At 37.5% G+C, this 23,753-nt stretch overlaps 1 protein-coding gene across 29 annotated transcripts in view; it reads left to right on the forward strand.

Moving 5' to 3' along the window:
• The first annotated feature begins 731 nt into the window (after positions 1–731).
• MTMR3 (myotubularin related protein 3) overlaps positions 732–23,753 on the forward strand; it is a 142,386-nt gene continuing 119,364 nt past the window's right edge. For 26 of the 29 annotated variants that reach the window (XM_070516343.1, XM_070516346.1, XM_070516342.1 and 23 more), the window contains exon 1: positions 733–968. The gene's annotated coding sequence lies outside the window, so the exon portion shown is untranslated. Of the gene's footprint in view, positions 969–23,753 lie in introns of all 29 variants that reach the window. The other 3 variants (XM_070516353.1, XM_014835002.3, XM_070516347.1) reach the window with 1 other exon arrangement.

The raw sequence follows: 23,753 nt of genomic DNA on the forward strand, positions 1-23,753 counted from the left end.
GTGCTGGAGATAAAGCAATGAACAAAACAAACAAGATCCGTATCTTCAAATAGTTTTTACACGAGTATGGGATAGAAAGACAGTAAACATAAAAAATGGATAAATAATTGCAGAGTGCTGTGGAAGAAATACCACAAATACAAGGATATTTTTCATTTGGCTAGTTAGCCATTTTCCAGAAAAGTCAAGAGTATAATGTTAAAATGCAACTCTGAGGAGGGGAATCGCTTAGGGCCTAAGGTAATTCAGTCCTGGTTTGTAGAATTCTTCTGCGGGCTATTGTGGACGGGTTACAATTTTTGCTTGTTTGAAAACTCACTTCTTCCAGCTGAGCTTTAGTTGAAGCAGTTTGAAATTGTATTCCGGGTAGAACCTTGAGCACAGGATACTTACATGCCTTACATTAAATTAGTTTTATCCTTACCATGACTACAGGTGAAAGATACTATTATTGTTCTATTTTACTGGTTAAGTAGAGTGAGGCGTTGTCTCGCCCAGGGTATGGAGCTTGGAGAAGATGCCTCCCCAAATCTGTAGGACCACCTTTGGTTTTTTCGCTGATCTCCTACCAGTTTCTCCCTCCTTCTCCAGCTGCGCTTGGTCGCCAGCCTCTCCCGCGCCGCTGGCGTTCAGCTGGTCTGCAGCCCCGCCCACCTCCTGGGGCGTGGCCACGGGCCCGGGCCCCGCCCCCCCGCGCCGGCCCTCCCTCTTTCCCCCAACCGCGGGCTGAGGGCCCGAGCGTGCGCGCGCACCTGCGCTCGCGGCTGGCTCGGCGTCGGCAGCGCGCTCTGTGTGGCTGCTGCCGCCATGTTGTTGTGGTTGTGAGAAGGCGGCGGCAGCGGCGGAGGAGCAGCCGGACCAGACGCTCCAGCGGTCCAGGCGCTGCCCCCCGCCGGCCCTGGCTGGGAGCCTCGTGGGGTGGCGGAGGAGGCCGTGCCGTGGCGGGCCTGGCCATGTCCTGCCGCCCGGTAAGAAGCCCCCCCCCCCTCCTCCGGGGGTGAGGAGGAGCTGGAGGAGGGGCCGGCTTCGGCCCCGGCGCGGCGGCTGTCACCCTCTGAGGAGGCGGCGGCCTGCGGGGGCCTGGGGACGGCGTGCGTGGCCCGGGGAGGGCTGTCCTGGGCGCGGCCGCCGCCGCCAGGGGGAGGCGCGGGGAGTGGGAGCGCAGCGGCGCGGGAGAGGCGGGGTCCCGGCCCTGGCGGCCTTCCCGGACCTGGCGGGGACGGGCCCATGGGGGTTAGGGTTGTGAGGCGATTCCCTCGGGGCGTCCGGGAAATGCCCTCGGACCCCCGGGAGGTGAGTGTGCCCCCTCGCCCCCGACCGGCTCTGGGAGTCCACCGTGCCGGGAGGCGGGAGGTCGGGGGCCGGCCGAGCCCCCGGGGCGAGCCGTGCGGGCCCAGGACTTGTGGGAAGGAGGAGTGGCCGCCTGCCTGGGCAGCAGGGTATCCTCCTGACCTGGTAGTACTTGGTGGAAGGATAGTTGGGAGGCGGCTGAGGGAGCTCTGGGAACACTGGTCACACAGGTCACACAGCCCCGCAAGAGAGTCCACTGTTGTTTCTTAGGTGGAAGTCGTGCTGGTTGATGGATTGCATTGTGCAATGCATGATGGACCCCTAAGAGAATGTTGGTTGTACTTTGGGTTAGAGTACTGACCTCCAAATGATAGGGTAGATTTTAGGGCCACTTGAATAAACTCCTCTGGGGTCTGATAATCTCACATGTGAGTTTTGCACATGGGCTGCTGTTTGGTATTGGTGTTCAGGTGTCTCTCCAGACCGAGGCCTAAATTCTTGATGGTTTTAGTATGTTGACATCCCCCTTGTTATCTGACAGTATCTCTTTTTCTTTACAACGAAAAAAAAGTGCTCGTATTCTTCTAATTGAGGTTCAGCCTAGTTTCTCATGATGTGGATGGTGACACTATCAGAGGCTTGGGTTGAATTACAAGAGATGATTTCTTATGTAGAATGTTTGTGATTTGTACATGGAGAGGTGACGGGGACCGTCTCTCTTCATACTCAAGGCTGTAGTTTTTGCTCAGAGACCAAGTAAGGTGTGTTGGTGGCATGTAGAGTTGTCCCTTCTAGGGCCTGTGACTTGGGTCGGTAGAGGAGCTTGCAGAATGACACTGTTTTTGGTAAACCCAGTACAATATGTGATAAACTAAATTTGAAGGGTTCTAGAATTTTAGATTGGCTGCCTATGAAGGCCTCTTTCAGCTCTAATTACCTCCCTTGTTTTCAGGAGACCCAGAGCAGTTCAAGTGACTAGCACAATGGCGCAGCCCCACTTGTAGTTAGTTAATGGCAAGCCATAGAAGAACCCAAGTTTCTCAGCTTGTAAGCCGGGTTCTTTAGTTCACTGGTTACCTAGTTAAATACCTGTCATCACAAGTAGTATGGACTGCCTGAAATGGTGATTCCTGGACCTCACACCCAACCTGGTGAATGAAAATCTCTGAGAGTGGGACCTGGGAAGCCATCCTTACAAATATCTCTGAATGATCTGGTCAGCTAGGTTTGTGAACTTATGCTTTAGGTTACCTTTGGTGTTCCAAAAGATTCCCATTGATGATGACTCCTGAGAGTGCTTTTAGTTGTTTATAGACTTTTTTTTTTTTGAGGAAGATTAGCCCTGAGCTAACTGCTGCCAATCCTCCTCTTTTCGCTGAGGAAGACTGGCCCTGAGCTAACATCCATGCCTATCTTCCTCTACTTTATATGTGGGATGCCTACCACAGCATGGCTTTTGCCAAGCGGTGCCATGTCTGCACCTGGGATCTGAACTGGCAAACCCTGGGCCGCTGAGAAGCGGAATGTGCGAACTTAACCACTGCGCCACTGGGCTGGCCCCAATTGTTTATAGATCTTTAAGATTCTGAGAGGTAGGGAAGAAGGGGAAGCCTGAGAAACTTAAAATTGAGCATCTCTTAAAATATAATGGATTTATGTAGGAGAAACTGATTTGTTGCCAAAGTTATTTGTGCAGGTCTTCAGGAACACATTCAATAAAATTAGATATTCCTTGACTGGAGATAGATCTAGAGATATATGGAAGAATCCAGAGGAAAGAGACAGAGAGGCCCTCGAGGCAGTAAGTTGTCTTCTAGCTGACAGAGGGGTCCACCAGAGGTGCTTTCCAACATCTCGACATCATGGTTGCTCCTAAATCATCTGACTCAGGTTTCTAGTAAAGTGAGGGTAGGGTGGGTGAGTTAGCAGTCATTTGAGACACAGGCTGTCAACCAGGAAGGTTTACTGTGGATTGTGAAAAGTCCTTGAAATTTACCCCAGGTCATGAGGAGTGGTAAAGTCAGTTTTTAAATCTGTTGTAGTTCTGGTTAACACCTTCTGTGGTGAAGTGTAATTCTGAGTTACTGGAGGAGTATTCATATTGGAGAGAGGGTGGGGCAAGGTTTGTTACGAGTTTGGAAGAGTTGGCAGAAAATGTTATTGTAGTTGTGTAGGGTAGTCAAGGAGTTTGGTAAATATCCTGTCAAATTGTAGAGTAGTAATTTGTCTATTTTGTTTCTTGGTGTCCAGTACCTAGCATAGTTCTCAGCATACATTATACCCTCAGATATTTGTTGAGTAATGAATAGTATTGAGATGGGAAAAAGAACAGTTACGTTGGTTGATAACATTAGTTATTAAAAGCTACTTTATATCTTACATTGGATCAAAAAGCTGGTTTTTAGCCCACATGGTTGGAAACTTTGAGATTCTTTTAAGAGATTCTCTTTTCTAAAAACTGTCATTGTATCCCTGTCCCCTAGTTTTTGGTCTTAAATGTGTCTTAATTTTTTTAGGTTTTAGTGACTTTCTTTTACGAACACATTCTATTATGTGTAGAGGCATTTAGAATAATGGGAAGCTGGAGATTGGCAGAGATTCTCTGTCATTAATTGACTGTGTGACTGCTGTTGGGAATGTCACTTCTCTGGGCCTTAAGTTTTCTCATCTATACAGTTAAAGGCCTGTACTTGTTGATCTCTAACACTGTCTCCAGCGTGATTGTACAAATCTTTAAAATAATTTTTAATTGTTATTTGATATTCATCTCATACAGGGAGGTGAACCTTTTAAGAAAAAAAAAGAAAAAAGAACATTCTGTCTTGGGTTCTACTTTTAGCTTGCGAGTTTTAGACATTGTCCAAAAGTGCTCTGGAAATTGAGTGCATGTTGCAAGTATTATGCAGAAACAACATGCTTGTGCTGTTGTAACTCACTTAGTGTTGAAATCAAAATGGATTTCACATAGGGAACTTCATAATTTAGTGTGAAGCCACAAGATTAGAATGGTTTGGGGGGAGTTTGTGCAATTTGTGTGGCCACTTGTTTCTTACAAGACCACCCAATTCTCTAATTTTCTATGGTGAATTTATATGTAATTTTGTAATCAGTGAAATGTTGACTTAAGTCAAAATAAGAGATCAAATCCATGTTGGATTGAATTAGGATTCCCAATGATTTTAGAGGCTACCAAAATTGTTAACATTCGTTGTTATTTTTAATCTTAATTTTATGATACCAGTATTAGTATCATGCTTTCATCTTCACTTTTGTATCTAGAAACTTAACATACCTTTAAAGTTCATATTTGTATTAGATGTTCAAAATAAAAAAATTGTTGTAGTATGAGAGTGGGTAGACTAGTAAGTCCTGGGTTCAAGCCTGGGTTGTGCTCCTCGTTAGCTGTGTTGTTTCTGGCAAGCCACATACTTCTCTGAGCTCCAATTCCCTCATTAGTAAAAGGAAGAAGAGTAACTTCTCTCTTACAGTCTGTCAGGAAGAATCAAATGAAATAGTGTATGTGAAAAGCAATCTAAAAATGTAAAGAATGATAATAGAATCTTATTGTATTAGTATCCAATTTTATTTTCTTGAAAGAGTTGCTTGTGGAGCAGTGGTAAACTTGGTATGTGTAGTCAAGTCCGGAACTTACTAATGTCTCTGATATGGCAATAGAAAAGATTTTTGCTTCTGTATTGTGCTTGGAGAAACCTTTCAGCACTTGCATCCTGTCCGCCAGTAGGAATAGTCACAGTGTTGCGGGAACTTCTGGGGGATCTGGGATATCTCACATTTGTGCCAAGGTTTGCCCTTGGAATAGGCTTGCTAGATTTCTCTCATTTTGTTTTGTTGGAATGGTGATGGAAGGTGGTAGGGTCAAGGAGTTTAGTATGTTCTGTGTAAAGTTTTAAGGCTATGTTTAATAAATGGCAGGTGGCAACGTCATAGGCTAATGAAATCAAGGTAGTGATTTAAAAAAAGCATTAAAAAAAGAAATAGAAAATATCAGCATATTGCAAAAGGTAAAAGTATTGATTTGAGGAAATTTTAAAAAATTTTTTATGTATGTGTACTGGATTGGAAGGTAAAATGTATTTTTACTTGAGTTGTGGTAAAACTTTGAAGCACTTGCTTTAGGGACATGATACCTGGGCTTTGCAGTTAGGATGACTGTCTCTAAGATAGTAAGGCGTAAAGCAAATGAAGAACTACAAGGAAATTGTGAAATTGGGTTAAATTAAAGCTATTCTGTTAAGGGTGGAAAACCTCCTAGTTCTGTTATAAATTGTGGGTTTATAGAACAAGGTTAAGACATAAACTTATGCTAATATTCTTAAGCACTCTCTTCCCTTAAATGGACTGCTTGGTAGCTACAGAGGTCTTGTCTTGGTGCTGACTACTACAAAGCATCATCTTGGAGATGTCCAGGCCTGGATCTGTTATGTGCCTATTTGTGTCTTCGCACAATATCTAGAATAATTTTGTTATGAGAGATAGTAGTAAGCTTTCCTGATTTCATTTCTTTGAGTTCTAAATTTAATTCCTTTAGTAGCTGATGCTTTTGTAATTTACTCGTAGAAGAGAAATATAAATTCATTTAGTTCTCTGAATTATTCATAGATTGATAATCTGGCAATGTGTAAGGAATTATAATTATATTGATAAATCCTAACATATTTAAGAAGAATTGGTATAAAGACAAGATGACTAACTTGAAATAGGGTAGTTCTTATTTTTTTGTTCCATGTAAGATAAAACTAATCTGTAATTGTTAAGTATTTAGATTGATTCCACAAACCACATGGGGCAAAGTAGAGTGTTTATAAAGAGTTTTTGGAAGTGCTACAGGGCAATAATAAGGAGTTTTAACTTAATCTCATTTTTAATTTCAAAATGAAATTATTTCTGATTGTGAAAGCTGCAGTACATGTTCAGTATGGGGGGAAAACCCTATAAAAACAAGAATTGAGATAACCCAGGAGAATAAATAAAAGTAGAGATGACCCATAAGCCCATGTAGATGTAATGTTTGGTGTTTTTCTTTTTTTCTTATACGTTATTTACTGAAATACTTAAAAAAGAATGACTTCCCAAGTCAAATTGATCTTCCCTTAGTGAGTCTTTAGTGTTCTGTGATATGGATGTATCATAGTTTATAGCAGTTCTTTGTTAATGGACATTTTCAATTTTTCTCTTAAAAGAGTGCTGTGACGAACTTGTTTGGATTTTTTTGTTCATTTGTGCTGTTATTTTCTTAGACTAAATTCCTAAAAGTGGGCTTATCTGGTAAAGGGCGATGTGTATTTTAAATTTGAATATACTCAAGGTGCCCTATAGATGGGATGTCTGTCTTAAAAGTCCCACCAGCAGTATAATAGTGTCTAGTTCCACATGTTCTTGCTAGTGATTTATTATTTTTTAGCTTGTTGTGGGATTTTAAAATAGTTTGGGAATAGTTTTCCTTTTTTTTTTTTCAGCATCAGGTCTTAGCGTCTACAGCTGAAGTCTGTGGAAGGGGCAGGTAAAAATGAAAGTGCAGTGACAGGGAGTACTTTATACTTTAGACAATGGTCTTAAACTTTTTGATTGCTTATCCCAACAGTAAAAAAAAAATTTGAGCATTAATCCTCAGTCCTTAAGTATTTACTTAGTTTACAAACAATTAGTATAGTAACTGGTTATTGTGTACCTTACAAATATAAACCAAAAAAACCCAAGAAACAAAAAAACCCAGAACTAACAAGGATGAGAACTAAATATCTTTCTCCTTTACCCCTTTACAAGTGGAGTATTTGAGGTGCTTCTTGAGGTGTTCTGTACTCTGCTTTGGATATCACTGCTTTAGATTCTTAAGATTTAATGTTGGCCTTTTATAGATGATTGTTTTGGGGGCATTTCTAATAGTTCTGCACATGGTCCAGCCTAGTTGGAGTATGATAGTCTTTAAAGTGTCCCATGCTGTTGAGAGAAATATCTGCAATAAGGGCCGACATATAAACCTTGCTCATAAAGCATCAGTTTGATACCTTTTATCATTATTTAGGTGGCTGAATTTGAAAAGGGCAAATCCATACGATAGGAAACAGTCTAATTAATTAGCCTATTTCTCTTAGATATGAAGAACTGATATTGTGTGGAGTATATTTTAAAAAGTCTATGCTTTATGGAAAGCAGTTTGTTTGTAACATATCCCTGTTTTCTAAGAGCTTAGGTCTTAAAGACTGAGTGAGGGATGAATAATTGCTACTTGCTTTTCTTTGCTTGCAAAGTACCACAATTAACCTGTCACTCAGTAACTCCATTTGGAAGAGCCTGAGCCTGTAACTTTAAAAAAATGCTTTCTTGGGCTGAAACTTTCCATGATGAATCTTAGAGTAAAAGGTAACTTTTTCCCTAAGTTTGAATAAGTTGCTTTTGATTGCCCCTCCCCCATAAATTATGAAGTCAGGAAATGATGCTTTTTGCATTAGAAAAATGAGTCTTCCTTTCTCCTCCCATCATGGGGAACTTAATTTCAGTTATTTCTTATGGGTCTTTGTCAGAGAAAGATAATTTTGAAGTTTTAGAGATAGTGGAAAGAGAAACTCAAGTGATTCTTTTTTGCCAGTTAAAAGAAGAGATAATTTATATTGAAGATGATTGCTATATACAGTGCTCTGGAAAAAAGCCCAGGTATCCTTGTTTATCTTAGTGCTTTCACGTACATCTTCTTAGATCCTCATAAGGATTTGAGAGCATCATTTAATCAGGGGTGTGAGGACTCCTATGAGGCCACATGCCTTGTGATTGATGTCATATTTAAAGAGGTAGACTGTAAGCTGTGTAGAAGTACGTACTCATGGCTGTTCTCCCTCACTCCCCAGCACTTAATATAATTCCTGGTACTCTATCAATATTTATGGACTAACTGTTTAAACTTGTACATATTTATTTACACATGTACGTAAGTTATAGCATTGTAAAACCGACACTTACCGTTTTCTGTAGATTGTTCCTTCATCTGATGTGCACAGAAAATGTTTTTGTGGGAGAGACCATTAATTTTACATCAGCCTTTCAGATATCCTTTTACCTCCTCTTAAGGATATCTTCTTGGTGACCAAAAAATTAATCTTTATGTAATTCCTTTTACTGTGTGTGACCCTCCTACTGGCAAGACTATGGTGTATATGTATATTGCTTATTTTTATAGTAGGCTGCTATTTATAAAGGAAACATACTCATTCGTTAGTCTTTGGGTATATGATAGTTCTTGAAACATGGGCTCCATGGTTTGCCATGGGGTGAATGAAAAGGAGGAAGTGTGATTTCTCTCACTTGTGTTATTCTCTCCAGTTCCCTGTACACATGGTTTTGGCTTACTCTGAAAGCACTGAAGAAAATTCATCTTCTATAGAACTAGTATGTTATTTCCTCTTTGTTCTGCTGTACATAAAATCCTCTTTAGTAAGTGAACTAATACACCTTTAACATAAGAGAGATCCTGGAAAGACAGGAATGGAAATATTAATAGTGATTTATTTCTGGCTGGTGGGATAGTGGACTATTTTTTGCTTCATACTCTTCTGTAGTTTCCCAGTTTCCTATAATGAGCATATGTTATAATTAGGGAAAACTGCTATTTTAAAGTGTGTTTTAACGTCTTTAGTTTTCATTGGCTGTCTTCTGAAGGTTTTAGTCATAGTCCCCAGTGGGAAAGGGGATAGTTAACTGGTTCCAGTTCCTAAGCAGAGTGGCAACTGTAGGAAATGGTATGGAGGAATGAGGCAGGCAAGCTGGAACTTTCTCATTATAAACCCCACTGTGACTGAGACAGTCTGGGCTTTGATCAAAGTAGACACAAGAGGACCTTCATCTAATCTTTTCCTTCCTAATGAGCTGATTGAGAACTATGAATGAGGCCTTAAAAAGAAAAATTGGATTCTGTGAACTCAAACACAGGGCTCAACCTGAATTCCCATTTCTCCTGCTGACTTGCTGTGTGAACTTGAGCAAGTTCTGAGCTGTGTGTGTGTGTTTTAAATATCAAGTGGGGTTATAGCAACTCAGATGTGATGTGGATTTTGTACATGTGATTTGAACTGGAAGGTATTTAGACAGACAACTTTTATTATGACCGTATAGTGTCATTGGAGTTTTGGTGTTAGTATACTGCTGGGAGTTGAGCCACTATAAGTTTGTATACTCATCTAGTGATAGTTTAGGGAGATCTATGTAATATATCCTTTACAGTTTAAGTGTTTCGATAGAGCCTGTCAGTTTTTGCTGTTAGTTTACTGCACATTATAGTTTCTTAAATGCTTGTGTAAATAGATGATATATCATTCAGAATCTTAGATTTCTGGGGTAAGACATTTGTAATTATCTACCCTTACTTTATTCTTTTAAAGAATAAAGTTAAAGTTAAAGAGCAATCAAGGTAGTAACAGTAGGTACTAGTATAAGTTTATGGGTTTTTTTTTTAGTTAGAAATTTTATAGTAAAGAATGACAGGCTTGTCAGAAAAAAATACCCTATAGAAGTCTACAAAGCCCATCTTCCTCTGTTCCCAAATTCCACAACTCTGGCTTTCTTTTTTTAAAAATAAAATTTATATATTTCAAAAATTTAGAAATATATGGGGAATATTTAACAAACGTCATGTACCTAATTTAATAGATGTTGATTTAGATTTAACAGATGTTGACATCTTGTCAGATTTGCCTCAAAGGTGTATTTATATTTATTTTTAAAAATTAAAATATTATACAGTTGGAGTCCTTTTTGCACTCCTCTTAGATCCTGTTTCCATTATCCGGAAGTTATTTATCTTTCTTAGCCCATGCTCTTATATTCTTACAAATGTCTGCATGCATTTAACATGTAGTATTACTGTTTCAAATATATATGGTACCTTAGTATACATATTCTGCAATTTGAAAAGCTTGAAATTTATCTATGTTGATGTATGTATGTTTACTTCATTTAATACCTATATAGTATTCAGTTGTGTGAATAGAACACAATTTTAGTCCCCTATTGATAGTTGTTTTTGATCAATATATAGATTTAAAAGTTTACCACTAATAGGATCAACCTATACATGCTGATCTACAATTTGCTTTTTTCTCCCAGTGATACTAGTGTATTACGGACGTTTTACCCTATCACAGAATGTCGATTTACCTCATTTTTAAGGACTGTGTAGTTTTATTTATCAAGTCCCTTACTGATGGACATCTAGGGATTTTTTTGTTTTGGCGTTTTTTTCCATATCACAAAAAGTGCTGTTACTGATGGATATTCTTGCACTTTATACTTTTGAAGAACTGTGAGATTATTTTTACAGAAAGAATTCTGCAGAATAAATTCTTGGAGAATAGAATTATATACATAAGTATTGATGCTTTTATATTAAAACTAAACCAGTATGTATATTTGTAACTTTCTTGTTTCTGGTATGTTCGCTTAGCTCTGTTCAAAATTGGTGCTACATAAGAGGTGCTGAGATGGATAGCTTCATAATATAAAGCAACTGACACATTAAAATTGCGCAGTAGAGACTAGGAGGAGTCCCAGCTTTTGATAGATAAGACACACAAAGCTGTGTTTGGGGAATAGTTTTAGTTTTGCTAGCACAGAATAGAAGATGGGTGATTCAAAGAAAAGTTTGTAAAGTTTGTTTGCTGCAAAGTGTTGAAATCAAATCATTAAAGTGTTTGAATTTTCTTTTACTCTCTGTACTAAGACTTTTTAGGCTTTTGAAGTCAAAGGCAATTTTGGGGATGATGTATCTGGTAGCAGTGTGCATAACTGGGAGCAGGCAAAGATTGGAAAGCAGAGAATAATCTGTACTGTACTCAGAATTAGGTAATAAAAACCTGAATTAAGGTGGTAGTTCAAGTGGCTAGATTAAGGTTAAAGATTGTTAGTTGACACCCTAAAGGAAATATACAAACTAATTAAATGGGAGGTAAGCAGCAATGGTTCAAAGTTGATGAGTTTTGGGCCTCAGAAAATAGTGATAACTACAGAAATGTGGAATTGGGAGGAGGAGCTGGTTTTGGAAAATGACTAAAATGAAACCCTTCACACATTTAACATTGGGACCAGAGGATTTGCAAGTAAAAATGTCCTGCAGGAGCTTGGAGATAGAGAATTTGAGGTAGGAAGAAAGATATGCCTCATCTGGATGAGATCTTGAACCTAGAAGAGCTGAAGATTGAGGATTACATTTAGGGAGGTGGGAAAAGAAGATAGAATTAAAAAACTCTTAAAATTAGGTTAATGAGGCAATGAGGCATAGTGGAGGCCAAGGAGAAGAGAAGATTTCAAAAAGAGTGGTAATTAAGTTTGAGTGAGATGAAGGGAAATGAGGGCTATGGAACTAATCGGATTTGGTGATCTGTACTAGATGTTGGTCATAATTTTCTTATATTAATTTTAGCATAGTAAGGGGCTGGGAGTGAGTTGGCGATGAGACAGCATATACAGAGCCAGTGCTGTTCAGTACAACTTCCTCTGATGATTCCTTCTGACATTTGATATCTGCGCTGTCTAGTACATATTGTGCACTTGAAATTTGACTAGTTTGGCCAAGTAACTGAATTTTAAAATTTTATTTAATTTTAATTGAATTTAAATAACCACACGTGGCTGGCTAGTGGCTACCATGTTGGACAGCACAGATTATAGACTCTTAAAATGAAACAGTAATGTAGATGAGCAGTAGGAGGAAATCTCAGGATAAAATAGAAGCATTTAGTTATTTAAAAATTTTGTTGCAGCACCCTCAAAATGGTGTTGGAATTATATATTCTAGTGCAAACCACATTTTTACATTTTTTTTTGTGTTCGATGTTGGCTATAATTAATTGACAATGCTTTTCTACATATAAGAGCAAAATTAAAGAATGTAATTTAAGAGAATTATGGCCTGAAATTTGTTTATGACTTCCCTACCGTTTTTTTCTTCTGTCCTGCTTTTTTAAAAAAATTATAGTTCAGTTTTTGTTGATGAAAGAATAATATATTTATTGACACGTTTTGAGTCTCTGTTTTCTCCAACTAAAACTAACTGAAAATTTCTGTCTTAGAAATCTCATTGGGGACAGAGGGAATAACAGCTATACTTGACTTTAAATAGATCAATGTCTTAGATATTTTGTTGCTTGAGAAATGATTTGCTTTGAGAATGTTTATGGTTCAAAATTGGGTATTTGATAGTATTGAGAGAACCTTTCTTACTATTTGGCTTACCTAAATACATTTTGTTTGCAAGAAGAAAAATTAAAGTGCATATGAAAGAACCCATTCATAAGACAACATACTTTGTGATTCCATTTCTATATAGTTTAAAAAACAGACAAAACTAGTAGATGGTAATGGAAGTCAGACTAATGGTTATTGTTGGCAGTGAGCACAAGGGAGACTAGGGGTGCTGGTAATGTTCTACATCTTGGTCTGGGTGGTGATTTCATGATTCTCTTCAGTTTATGAGAATCATTGAGTTGTATACTTATGATACGTGCGCTTTTTTGTATGTATATTGTACCTCAGTTTTAAAACTTTTACCCCTTCTCAAAATTCTAATGAACATAATCAGCTGAATTTGTCTCCCTTTTGTTCATACGTGAATACGCTTAATGATGAAAGATATTTTACCCTTTTAAATTATGATATAAAACATACAGAAGACTGCATAAAACAAATATATAGCTTAATGAATTTTTATTTTTATTTATTTTTATTTTTTTTTAAGAATGTTTTTTCCATTCTTTCTTTCTTTTTTTTTTTTTTTAAGATTTTATTTTTTCCTTTTTCTCCCCAAAGCCCCCCAGTGCATAGTTCATAGTTGTATATTTCTCGTTGTGGGTTCTTCTAGTTGTGGTATGTGGGACGCTGCCTCAGCGTGGTCTGACGAGTAGTGCCATGTCCGCGCCCAGGATTCGAACCAACGAAACACTGGGCTGCCTGCAGCGGAGCGCGCGAACTTAACCACTCGGCCACGGGGCCAGCCCCTGAACTTTTAAAATGAATAAATTGGAGGTTTTTTAGGGTTATGTCATACCTGTGTCTAACAGAAGGGAAGGAGTTGCTGGAGGGCTAAAATTTTTGGAGAGAAAAAAGTTTTGAGGATTCTCAGAACACCAGATCCTTGTCTTGGCTCTACCTTCACCTACTATCTCTTTGGGCAAGTCATTTAACTTACTTGGGCCTCAGATTTTTCTATACAACAGGGATAATAATACTTAACCTCCTTTGCAAGGTAACTTGGTGCAATTCGGGTAAAATTATAGGAACATAGAATACTATATGCCTTTAGGCCACTGAATTTGTCTTTTACCCTACAGAGCAGAATTGTGGTCTATAACTTCAAATGGTTTGTTTAAGGACACATAGCTGATGATTATTAATATCATTCATTTATATTAGCTTAAAACTTTCTGAAGCTTATTTAAGTATGCCAGGCACTATTCTAAGTGATTTACATGTCTTTACTCATTTAATTGAATAGGATTATTCCCAGAGGTAAGTTTATTGTAAAAATTTTACTGATGAGGAAATTGAGGCAAAATGAGATTAAATAACTTGCTCTGGTAGTTGAGTCCTTGAATCTGAGCTCTGAACCATTTTGCTCTACTGCCTGCTTAGGTGAAAGCGCTTAAAGATTTTAGGCTGGGGTGGGCCTGGTGGTGCAGCGGTTAAGTGCGCACGTTCCACTTTGGCAGCCCGGCGTTCGCCGGTTCAGATCCTGGGTGCGGACATGGCACCACTTGGCAAGCCATGCTGTGGTAGGCGTCCCACGTATAAAGTAGAGGAAGATGGGCACGGATGTTAGCTCAGGGCCAGTCTTCCTCAGCAAAAAGAGAAGGATTGGCAGCAGTTAGCTCAGGGCTAATCTTCCTCAAAAAAAAAAAAAGATTTTAGGCAAATATTACGATCTTCTAATAATCTCTTGGAGGTTTTTGAAGTAAAATTTAGTTTTTTGAACCCAAATTAGGAGAGGAACCTCATTTGTTGTGACTGTTGTGATTCTGGAAGAGATTGATGTTAATATTTATTGCTTGGGTTTTATCCCCTTCTTGACAAAGCTCATTTTCTTCTTTTTTTTTTTTTTAAAGATTTTTTATTTTTTCGCTTTTTCTGCCCGAAGCCCCCCGGTACATAGTTGTGTATGTTTAATTGTGAGTCCTTCGAGTTGTGGCATGTGGGATGCCGCCCCATCATGGCTTGATGAGCAGTATCGTGTTGGTGCCCAGGATTCCAACCGGTGAAACCCCAAGCCACTGAAGTGGAGCGTGCGAATTTAACCACTTGGCCACGGGGTCGGCCCTTCATTTCTTTTAAAACTACTAGGATGTAAACACTAAGTAGTTTTCTTTTAAAAATATGCTTTTTAATCATAAGGAAAAGTATGGCTACTTTACAAATAGTGTTTAGATTTCTAAGCAAAACGGTGGTAGAAGGGAGTTTTCAAATTTGGTCTCAGATTTAATAAGGTTTAGTGTTCCTGCTTTGGTTGTTTGAGCAGCATCTGGTCCTTGTTTTCAGAGCAATAATTAAGATTCTGTCACATTGGTGGTTTAAAAAACTTTTTAAACTAAGGTATAATTTACATACAGTAAAGCTCACCCTTTTTGAGTGCAGTTCTGCAAGTTTTGGAAACACATATGATCACTGCTGTTGATCAAGGTACAGGATAGTTCTATCACCTCAAAAAATTTCTTCCTGGCCCTTTGTAGTCATCCTCTTCCCCCACTCCCAGTCTGGCAACTACTGATCTGTTTTGTCACTATTGTTTTGTCTTTTTCACGATTCTGTATAAATGCAATCATGCAGTATGTAGCCTTTTGAGACTGGCTTTTTTTATTTACTATAATGCACTTTGAGACATCCATATTTTGTGTATCAGTAATTATTTTCTATTGCTGAGTAGTAATAAAACTTGCTTTAGTAAAAGAAATACAACTTTCTTTTGTTCCTCTAAATAGCAGAATAGTTATGTAATTGATTTTGAAGAGTCTGTAAATAAAACATGTTTACCTCTACAGAGTTTCTTCTTTCTTTTCTCCCCTCCCCCAAAATGACTGGCACTATTAGTGTTGGTAGCCAGAGTTTCATGTGAACAAGATATAAAACTTATGTTTTGTGGTTTATGGTTGATTAGCTACTTGAATTAAATTATCCTTTTTGTTCCTAGGTAGTGAACTTTTTCTAACAATATGGGGCCAAGAGAAAGAGATGGGACCTTTTTACCTTGGAAAAGAGATTGCAGGCAATTTTTGCAAGTTAATGTTTTGAGTTCCAATTCTGACCCTGCAGAGGACTTCAGAGACTATGGGTAGTTTGACATTTTCAAGAACAGTATGTGTGCTTGTGTTTCTTTTGCTTAGTCTAGAATCTTAGCTTAAGCCTTTCAGATTTAAATGTATCCTATGATTGAGGTGCGTAGTGTACAGAGCTTCTTTCAGCATGTGTATTTCTTCTGAGTTAAAATATTCAGAAAACTCAATATTGTGTTTATAACTAAGAGATTACACTTCACATATGTTGATTTGGTAAGTGTATGTCTCATTTGTAGGCTATCGTCTTTTGGCTGTTTTACATGGAAGTACCTGGAGATGCCCAATCTTGACAGTAATGGGAATTGGAAATTAACAGTTCATCTCTTGTATATGGTTGATTGATCTGGACAAGACTTAGGCACTTTACTTTTCCTGAGACTACAATGATGGTAATCCAAGTTTAGAATTCCAGGATAGGGTTGCCAAAATTAAAACCATGGGAATATGGAGGTAGCAACTATGGGACCAGTATTACAAATAAAATTTTTATTAGCTGTGTTAGTTGCACACTTAACTTTCCCTGCTACTGTGTAAAGTAGACAAGGCAGGCCATATTATTACTCTCACTGTATAGGTGAAGAAATTGTGTTTTGTAGCCTTTAGGACTTGCCTGAGGTTGTACTGCTAGTGAATAGCTAAACTAGAACTTGAAGCCAGATCTTCTGATATCAAGTTGGATGCTCTTTCCGCTATTGGAGTTTAGTATGGTGAGTAAGAGCTCAAGCTTGGGTTTGAATCCTGGCTCCACCACTAGTATCTCCATGTGACCTTAGGCAAATTCCTTAACTTCTCTGTGGTTCAGATTTCTGAGTTTTAAAATGGGGATAATGATACTAACTGGTCAATAGTAATCTCTCTGTATATGCTAGTTGCAGTTGTTGCTGCTGTTAGAACAGTGATAACAACTCAACAACACCACTCCCTTTTTCCATAGGAGTCAATGTTAGAATTAAAAGAAGGTAAATAAATGCAAGAATAGTCAAAGATGATGGATTTAGAGCCCAGGAGAATAAGCAACAAGGGAAGTTGATTTTTGGCAGAAAGATGAGGAGTGTTGGGTGGGTATGTGTGTGTGTATCTTGCTTTTAAACGTGGGAACAATTGGACATCTAAGTCCAAATAGGTTAGGCAGTTGGAGCTGTAGGATAGGGCTGAGAAGGAAGACAAATGCTAGAGGTAAACTTTTTAATTACCATCAGAGGTGATGTATGGGAAATTTACTTTGTACTTATACCAAGATTTAAACAACACCAACTTGTTGCCCTATATTACATAAGGTTCTTAGAGCTGTTTGTTTTATAAGCAGTAAAAAGCTTATCATACGTTTTCCATTTTTAGTGGTTACACAGAGAATAATACAGAAACTCAGCGCATATCCTAGTATAAATAACAGGGAAATCCATCTCCTTAAAATTTCATAGATTAGTGAATACTTCTTGAGCTCTTTCACCATGTGTATAACTCTTAAGGGATAGGGAATTCTGAAGTGTAATTTAGAGGATAATGACATTCCGTACTTGGGTCCTTGTATGTGGGTAAGGTACTTTCTTGGGATAAGATAATGTTCTTTTAAGCGTTCTAAATTAAATGTGCATTGTTTGAAGTTACTTGTTAGGAAATATCTTGCCTTTAATTCAATATCTGCTATATAAATTATGTTTTATATATTCTTAGTATTTTTGAATTTGCAATTATTGTATATTTATACCTTTTCCTCTTTGGATATTAAAGCAACTGTTATGGGAACGTGTTTTAAATTTATACACTAAAACCTGCATAAGCATGTTTTAAATTATGGTAAGTTTCTTAAACCTGAAAGTCTGTATATATTAGTTTTTCCTCAAAGTCATTATGTATCCTTTTACTGACAAACCTGAAACAAACTCAGCATCTCAAAGTCCAGATTCATCCTAAACATTTGCTTTCATGTCAGTTCGGTTTATAGAAAGAACTTTGGTGTATTCTAAAGGGAACAATATCATACATGAGTATTTATCTTACTTTGTATACCCTGAAAGCATTATTACTGTCGGTTTTATTCCGAGATAGGAGCTTTCCTATTCCTGATCTGTGGAGCTACTTCACTTGCACTACATACAGCCCTTCCCTCATTCCCAACAGTGTTCTACCTTCTTAAAACTAAAAGTTACGAAATTTTTGTATTAATGGGTTCCTCTAAAAAGGTACAATAGAATAGATTTTTCCTTTCAGAGATATTTAGTGGACCTTCAGAGAATTCTAGGTATCTCAAGCTTTTATTAATTTCAAAATTCTTCAGCTCATTTACCTGATACAGAAAAGATAACTTTTCTTCCCTCAAGGGCATAAAAACTTTTCAGTGTACCCATTTGCGTAAAATCTACTTAAACAAAATTATCAGGAGATTTCAAGGACATTTTTGGACACTTGCACATAAGAGAATCTTTTAACATGATACTACACAAACTCCCTTGCATTATTCATCCCTTTTCTTACTAAAACATGTGAGTGGCTTGCTTGGATATGTATCTGTGTCCTTTCTTTGATAAACACTTTGAGGGAGTCTTTTGAAATGCAGTGTTTTGGCCACCATTTCAACTCTACAGAAATATGGTTTCATGATAAACTCAACAAAAAGCACATTGGCAGCAGTCCAGAAGCTGACTCACCAAGGAGTAACGATAGACACTTTGAAGGGAATGGCCTATCCCAGGGTCGTATTTCAAAGCTTCATGCTATGATTACATCAGTGAAAGGCAGCCAAGAAATCAAGATGAGATCTTGCTTGTACCTCCTGGGAATAATGGTAAGAAGGACTTCCATAGTAGGATGCAATTAAGATTTTTTCCTAACAATCTTGTAAAACTTTGGGATGGGAAACAAGGTGAAGATTCAGAATTGTGGTGACCTTTTTGGGGCTGCAGTGCCATTTCTTTTTTGGTCCTGGATGAGAATAGTCTTATAGTGACTAAGGGTTAACTCAAGAAGCTCAATGCTGTATCAGTTTTCTAGAGCTCAGGGAATATACTTAGCTCAGTAGCAAGCACAAGTATCATGTTCATGTCAGACACTGTAGCTACTGTTTCCTACTTGAACAGATCAGAAGAAACCAAAGCAAGACCAGAATCAGTTTTGAGGAACAGACCGTTTGCCTACTAGCACTGCACATTTTAGGAGTAAAAATAGTATGAAGGTGACGTTGCTTCAGAACTGTGAAATAAGTACTAACTCTGATGTTTTTGTGGATTAGAGTGATTGCAGCTCCATTTCTAAATGCAATTTCATAGTCTTAAGTTTTCTAGATGGCAAATTAATCTTCCGTAATCAGCCAAAGATCACTTTACTGTTGACTCTGTGTGGAAATAGCAGTGTGCACTTTTCATGTTGTTGAAGGTTGTCTCAGAGATAAGAAAACACCTGAATAATCTGAAAATATTTTTCAGAGATAAAGCTAAATGAATATGCCACAATGATAGATCAGACTCATTTTTTATTATTGTAGTACTTTCTATTTCTCAATAAAAATTGCTGAACATAATAGTCCTTTCCTAGCAAATGTTGTGGAACATTGCTTTTAGCTGTTTACTATATTCTTTCAAGCATAATATTTAGAATGAAAAATTAGTTTTCGAAGTGCTGTCATTTAATATGAGCTTTCTCCAGAATCTGCCTCTTGAAAGTTAAAAATGCTTTTCTTTATGTAAGAAATATGTTACTTTGTGATATCGTCATATAATTTGAGAATATAGATATTCTTTTCCCCTAGTGATCTAAGCTTGGTTTCATTGCACTGAGTGAAAAAAATCTTGGTTTCTCTTTGTGTTTCTTTTCTGCCTTTTTGAAATGGAGTATTTTGACATTGGCCTTTTGTTTTTGGATTGGCCTTATGTATGTTAGTCTTACTTAATTTCTTATATGGTTTAAACTTGCATCTGTAAATTATTTATTAGCTAGCTTTATGACTTGGGCAAGTTACTTTATCTTGCCTTAGCTTCTCCGTTTGTAAAATAGGATAATACCTTTTAGAGTTAAGATTAAATGACAAATAAATGGTGAAGCATTTAGAAGAGTGCTCTGTGTGTGTTGGCTGTTAAGTTATCATAAGCAAAGACCTTGACTTCTCTCCTATGCTATTTGCAACTCTTCATTTTTATGATTTTTTTGTAGACAGTATGACTTTCAGAATCTAACAGCTTTGGCTTAAGGAATGATAAATGTTACCTTGTTTTTAATTTTTTATCATAAATTTAACTATGTTTGCTACTTTTTGAAAAAGGGTATCATTTATTCTCTCAAATTAAGCTTGAAAGATAAGAAATTAGTAGAAAGTGAGCCTTTTTCTATGTCTTATAGGTGCTAGATACTACTAAATGTAGGTCATTGTTTGAGTTGAATTCTAAGCGTACATGCAGTTACGTAGAACAAAAACAGCTTGCATGGGACTGGGAGTACTGGAAAGATAAAAACTGTAGTTGGTAGCACACTTCGTCAGTTAAACTGAATGATGGATCAGCAAGGAATTTGGGGTTGCATTTATAGCACTCAATTGTTTTGAAATGATTAGCCTTGAAACAGTAATTTAAAACTTAGATATGCTAGATTTGATTCCTTTCCACTTAAAAAATGTCTTTTAAAGAGGGAAGCATTGCTCCAGAGGTATTTAGCTCACTGAGTGCTGTATGAATCTTAGCCATTTCTGTAGTGATTATATGATCACCAACAGTATGAGTCTCATCTTATACTGTAGTTTCAGATTTATGCTGTCAGTGAATGAATTTTTAAAATGAGATTGCTGTTTCTTGGTAAACTATCATATATATAAGCCCATTAAATTGACCTTTTCCTTTTTTTCTCCTGTGATAAGACTTTTCTGTAATTTTAGGTCAGTGGTTCAGTGCTAGGAATTAGATTTCCTTATTTTTTACATTTTGGATTATATCTTGAGGATTATTGCTAATTCCTAGATTGTGTCCTTAAACAAGTTTTTGAACATTAGGGACTCCCTCAACAATTATATTAGTAAAAGGAATAGAGTATTCACTGAATTTTTGTTCGTTTTTGAGATCCTTTCATTCAATTCGTGGAATCAAAATAACTTAAAGATAGTGCAAGTCATTGCTTTTAGTTTGTTCAGCAAGGTTTCTCATTCCTTGTTCTCTGGTGGTTTAGGGCTTGTACCAGGCCTGGCCCCACTTATAGTACTGATTGGCATTTGACACAAAGGTCCAGTAGGTGTTCTTCACTGGTGTTGCAGGAGCAAGCTGTCAGTTTTCTTCTGGGCCTGTGATCTGAGACTGCCTCTAGCAGGAGGCAGGAGGTCTGTCTGCAGTGGGAGAGAATGAGGCCAAATGAGAAAAGAGGAGCATGAGATAAAGAGATGAATCCAGTGGCATTGAACCTTTGAGGCCCTACTGCCTTAAGTTTGTTTGTTCTTTGTTTCTGTGTACCACCTCAGTGTCCTTCTGTGAGCCAGTCAGTTCTGATTTTAAGTTAGCTTGGGTTTCTTTGACTTAAAATTGAGAATTCTGATTAGTGTATCTAATGTTGGTCTAATACTATTTCTACAGTGACTTTCTAAGTATTTAAAGATAATTTGGACTTTTATCTCAGGGTAAGCATTTAATATACATAGATAAACTCAGTTCATATATGAATTCATATTCAGAGTCAGTGGAGTGAAAATAAATGTCTTCCATTTTCAGTGGGTCTTTGCTTAGAGGGGGAAGTGTTTATGATAGGTATAGAATGGAACAGTATTCTTTCCCAACCGTTTATGCCTATACAGTATGGAAATTGCCTTTAAAGAGATTATCACCATAAAAAGTAGAAGAGCAAAGATAAAGTCAGATTGTAATCATAATTTCACTGATTAGGCATAAATATCCTCTTTATTGTTTTCCCACAAAGAAGCTGTGGTAACTAACCATAGAAAAGGGGCAGAAAGAGGGACGACGAAAACTGAGTGAAAAGTAGAACAGACAAGAGGAAGGGAGAGGTGAGCTATGTATACTAAGCATTAGTGCACTGCTAGTAGCTGCTGTATGTAGGTTCTATTGGATTGCCTACTTCTGGATTTAGACGTTAACTCCTGTGAAATGAATTGGTGATAGGGATGAAGAAAAGTCTTAATTTGTTTTCTTTAGGCTGAGGTTAAGGTTGATGTGGTTAATAAGGCATTAAGAGCAGCTTTCTTGTCTTGCTTTTTAATAAGCTGTTGGCATTATGTTGTCTTGCAAAATCTGGTTCTTTTGTTCCTTCACCCTAATTGCTTGTGTGACACATTAGGTGAGAATGAAAGGTGAGTACTCAAAACTTTCTTTCAGAATTGTTGTTTTGGAAGCCTTTGATTAATAGGATTAATGTGTAGGAGCTGCAGTGAACATGAAGAACTTTAAAATATTCCAGTCCCAAAATAAATTTGACCATGGGCAAGAGTGTGGTAAGCCAAGTAGTTGAGATGTCTGTGCTACACTATCCAACTTTTAGTGTAATCTGTTTTAGCTGGCTTGCCCTTTGTAAGTTGAAACTTCCTTTGAGGCTTCACTGTGGGTTAAATGCAGTTCATTGGGCTCCAGTGAAATGTTCTTAGTTATACAGGTCCTCATGGTCATACCTGAAGTATACATTCTGAGTTTTGATTTAGAGTAAAATGGTCTATATCCCAAAACATGGTTCCACCAGAGTACTAATGGTATGATTTTAGGCAAGTCATTATCTTCTTAGAGCCCTACTCTAAGATTAGCAAAAATACTTGCCTTACTGAGAGCACATGTATATATCTCTGACTTTTTGGCAGCCAAGTGGGGAAAAAAAATCAGCTTTATTGAGGTATAATTTGCACAAAATAAAATTTCACCCATTTTTAACTGTCTAGTTTTTTAATAAATGTATGAAGTTATATAACCACCCCTATTTCTATCACCCCAAAAACTTCCCTTGTGCCCCTTTATGGTCACTCCTTTTCCCCTATCCTTGCCTCTGGGAGTTAGTGATCACTTTCTGTAACTATAGTTTTGCCTTTTCTCTAGAATGTCATATAAATGGGATCATACAACAAGGACTGTTTTGTGTCTGCCCACTTTCACTTAGCATAGTGCTTAAGATTCATCCCTGTTGTTAAAAGTAGTAGTAGGTTGTTTTGTGGTAATTGCGAAGTAGTATTGCATTGTATGGTAATTTCAAAATTTCTTTATTCACTAGTTGATGGATATTTGGGTTTCTAGTTTTTGGCTGTTATGAATAAAGGTCTTATGAACATATGCCTGTAGGTCTTTGTATGGGCTTGTGTTTTCATTTCTCTTGGTTAAATGCCTAGGAGTGGAAATTGCAGGCTTGTATAGGAAATATATGCTTATAACTTTATAAAAAACTGCCAAACTGTTTTCCAAAGTGGTTATACTGTTTTTCATTCCCACTAGCAATGTATGAGAATTCCAGGTAGTCCACATCCTTATTAATGCTTGGTTTTGTCAGTCTTTATTAACTTTAGCCCTTCCTGTGGGTCTGTAGAGATAGATATATTATCATGGTTTTATTTTGTAATTTCCAGATGATTAATGATCATCTTTTCATGTGCTTATTTGTCTTCTTTGGTGAAGTGTCCTTTTGAATCTTTTGCCCATTAAAAAAATTAGGTTGTTTTTTTGTTAAGTTGCAAGAGTATATATCCTGGATATGATCACGGGTTTTGCAAATCACGTGTTTTGCATATATGTTCTCATAGTTTGTGGTGTGCCTTTTCATTTTCTTAGCAGTATCTTTCAAAGATTGGAAAGCTTCGTTTTTATGAAGTCCAAGTTACTGATTATTTTTTCTTTTATAGTTAATGCTCTTTATATTCTATCTAAGGAATCTTCTCTAAACCTAAAGTCACTAATATTTTCTTGTGGAAGTTTTATAGTTTTATGTTTACATTTAGGTCTCTGAAACACTTCAAGTTAAAGTCTGTTTAGTGAATGAGGTAAGGTAAGGGGATTGAGTTCATCTTTTTGTATATAGATATAAATATGAGTGTTTAGTAAGATCTCTTTACTCCTCTTGGTCTGAACTAGACGGCTGTGTATACTCTGGTAGTTGTTACTTTTATAGTTCCCAGATAGGTGCTCGTTACCCAGTGATTCTTCTTCGCCCACTCTCATGGTAGGTATCTCACCCTGT

This window comes from Equus asinus, chromosome 8 (assembly GCF_041296235.1).
Source record: "Equus asinus isolate D_3611 breed Donkey chromosome 8, EquAss-T2T_v2, whole genome shotgun sequence".
NCBI lineage: Eukaryota > Metazoa > Chordata > Mammalia > Perissodactyla > Equidae > Equus > Equus asinus.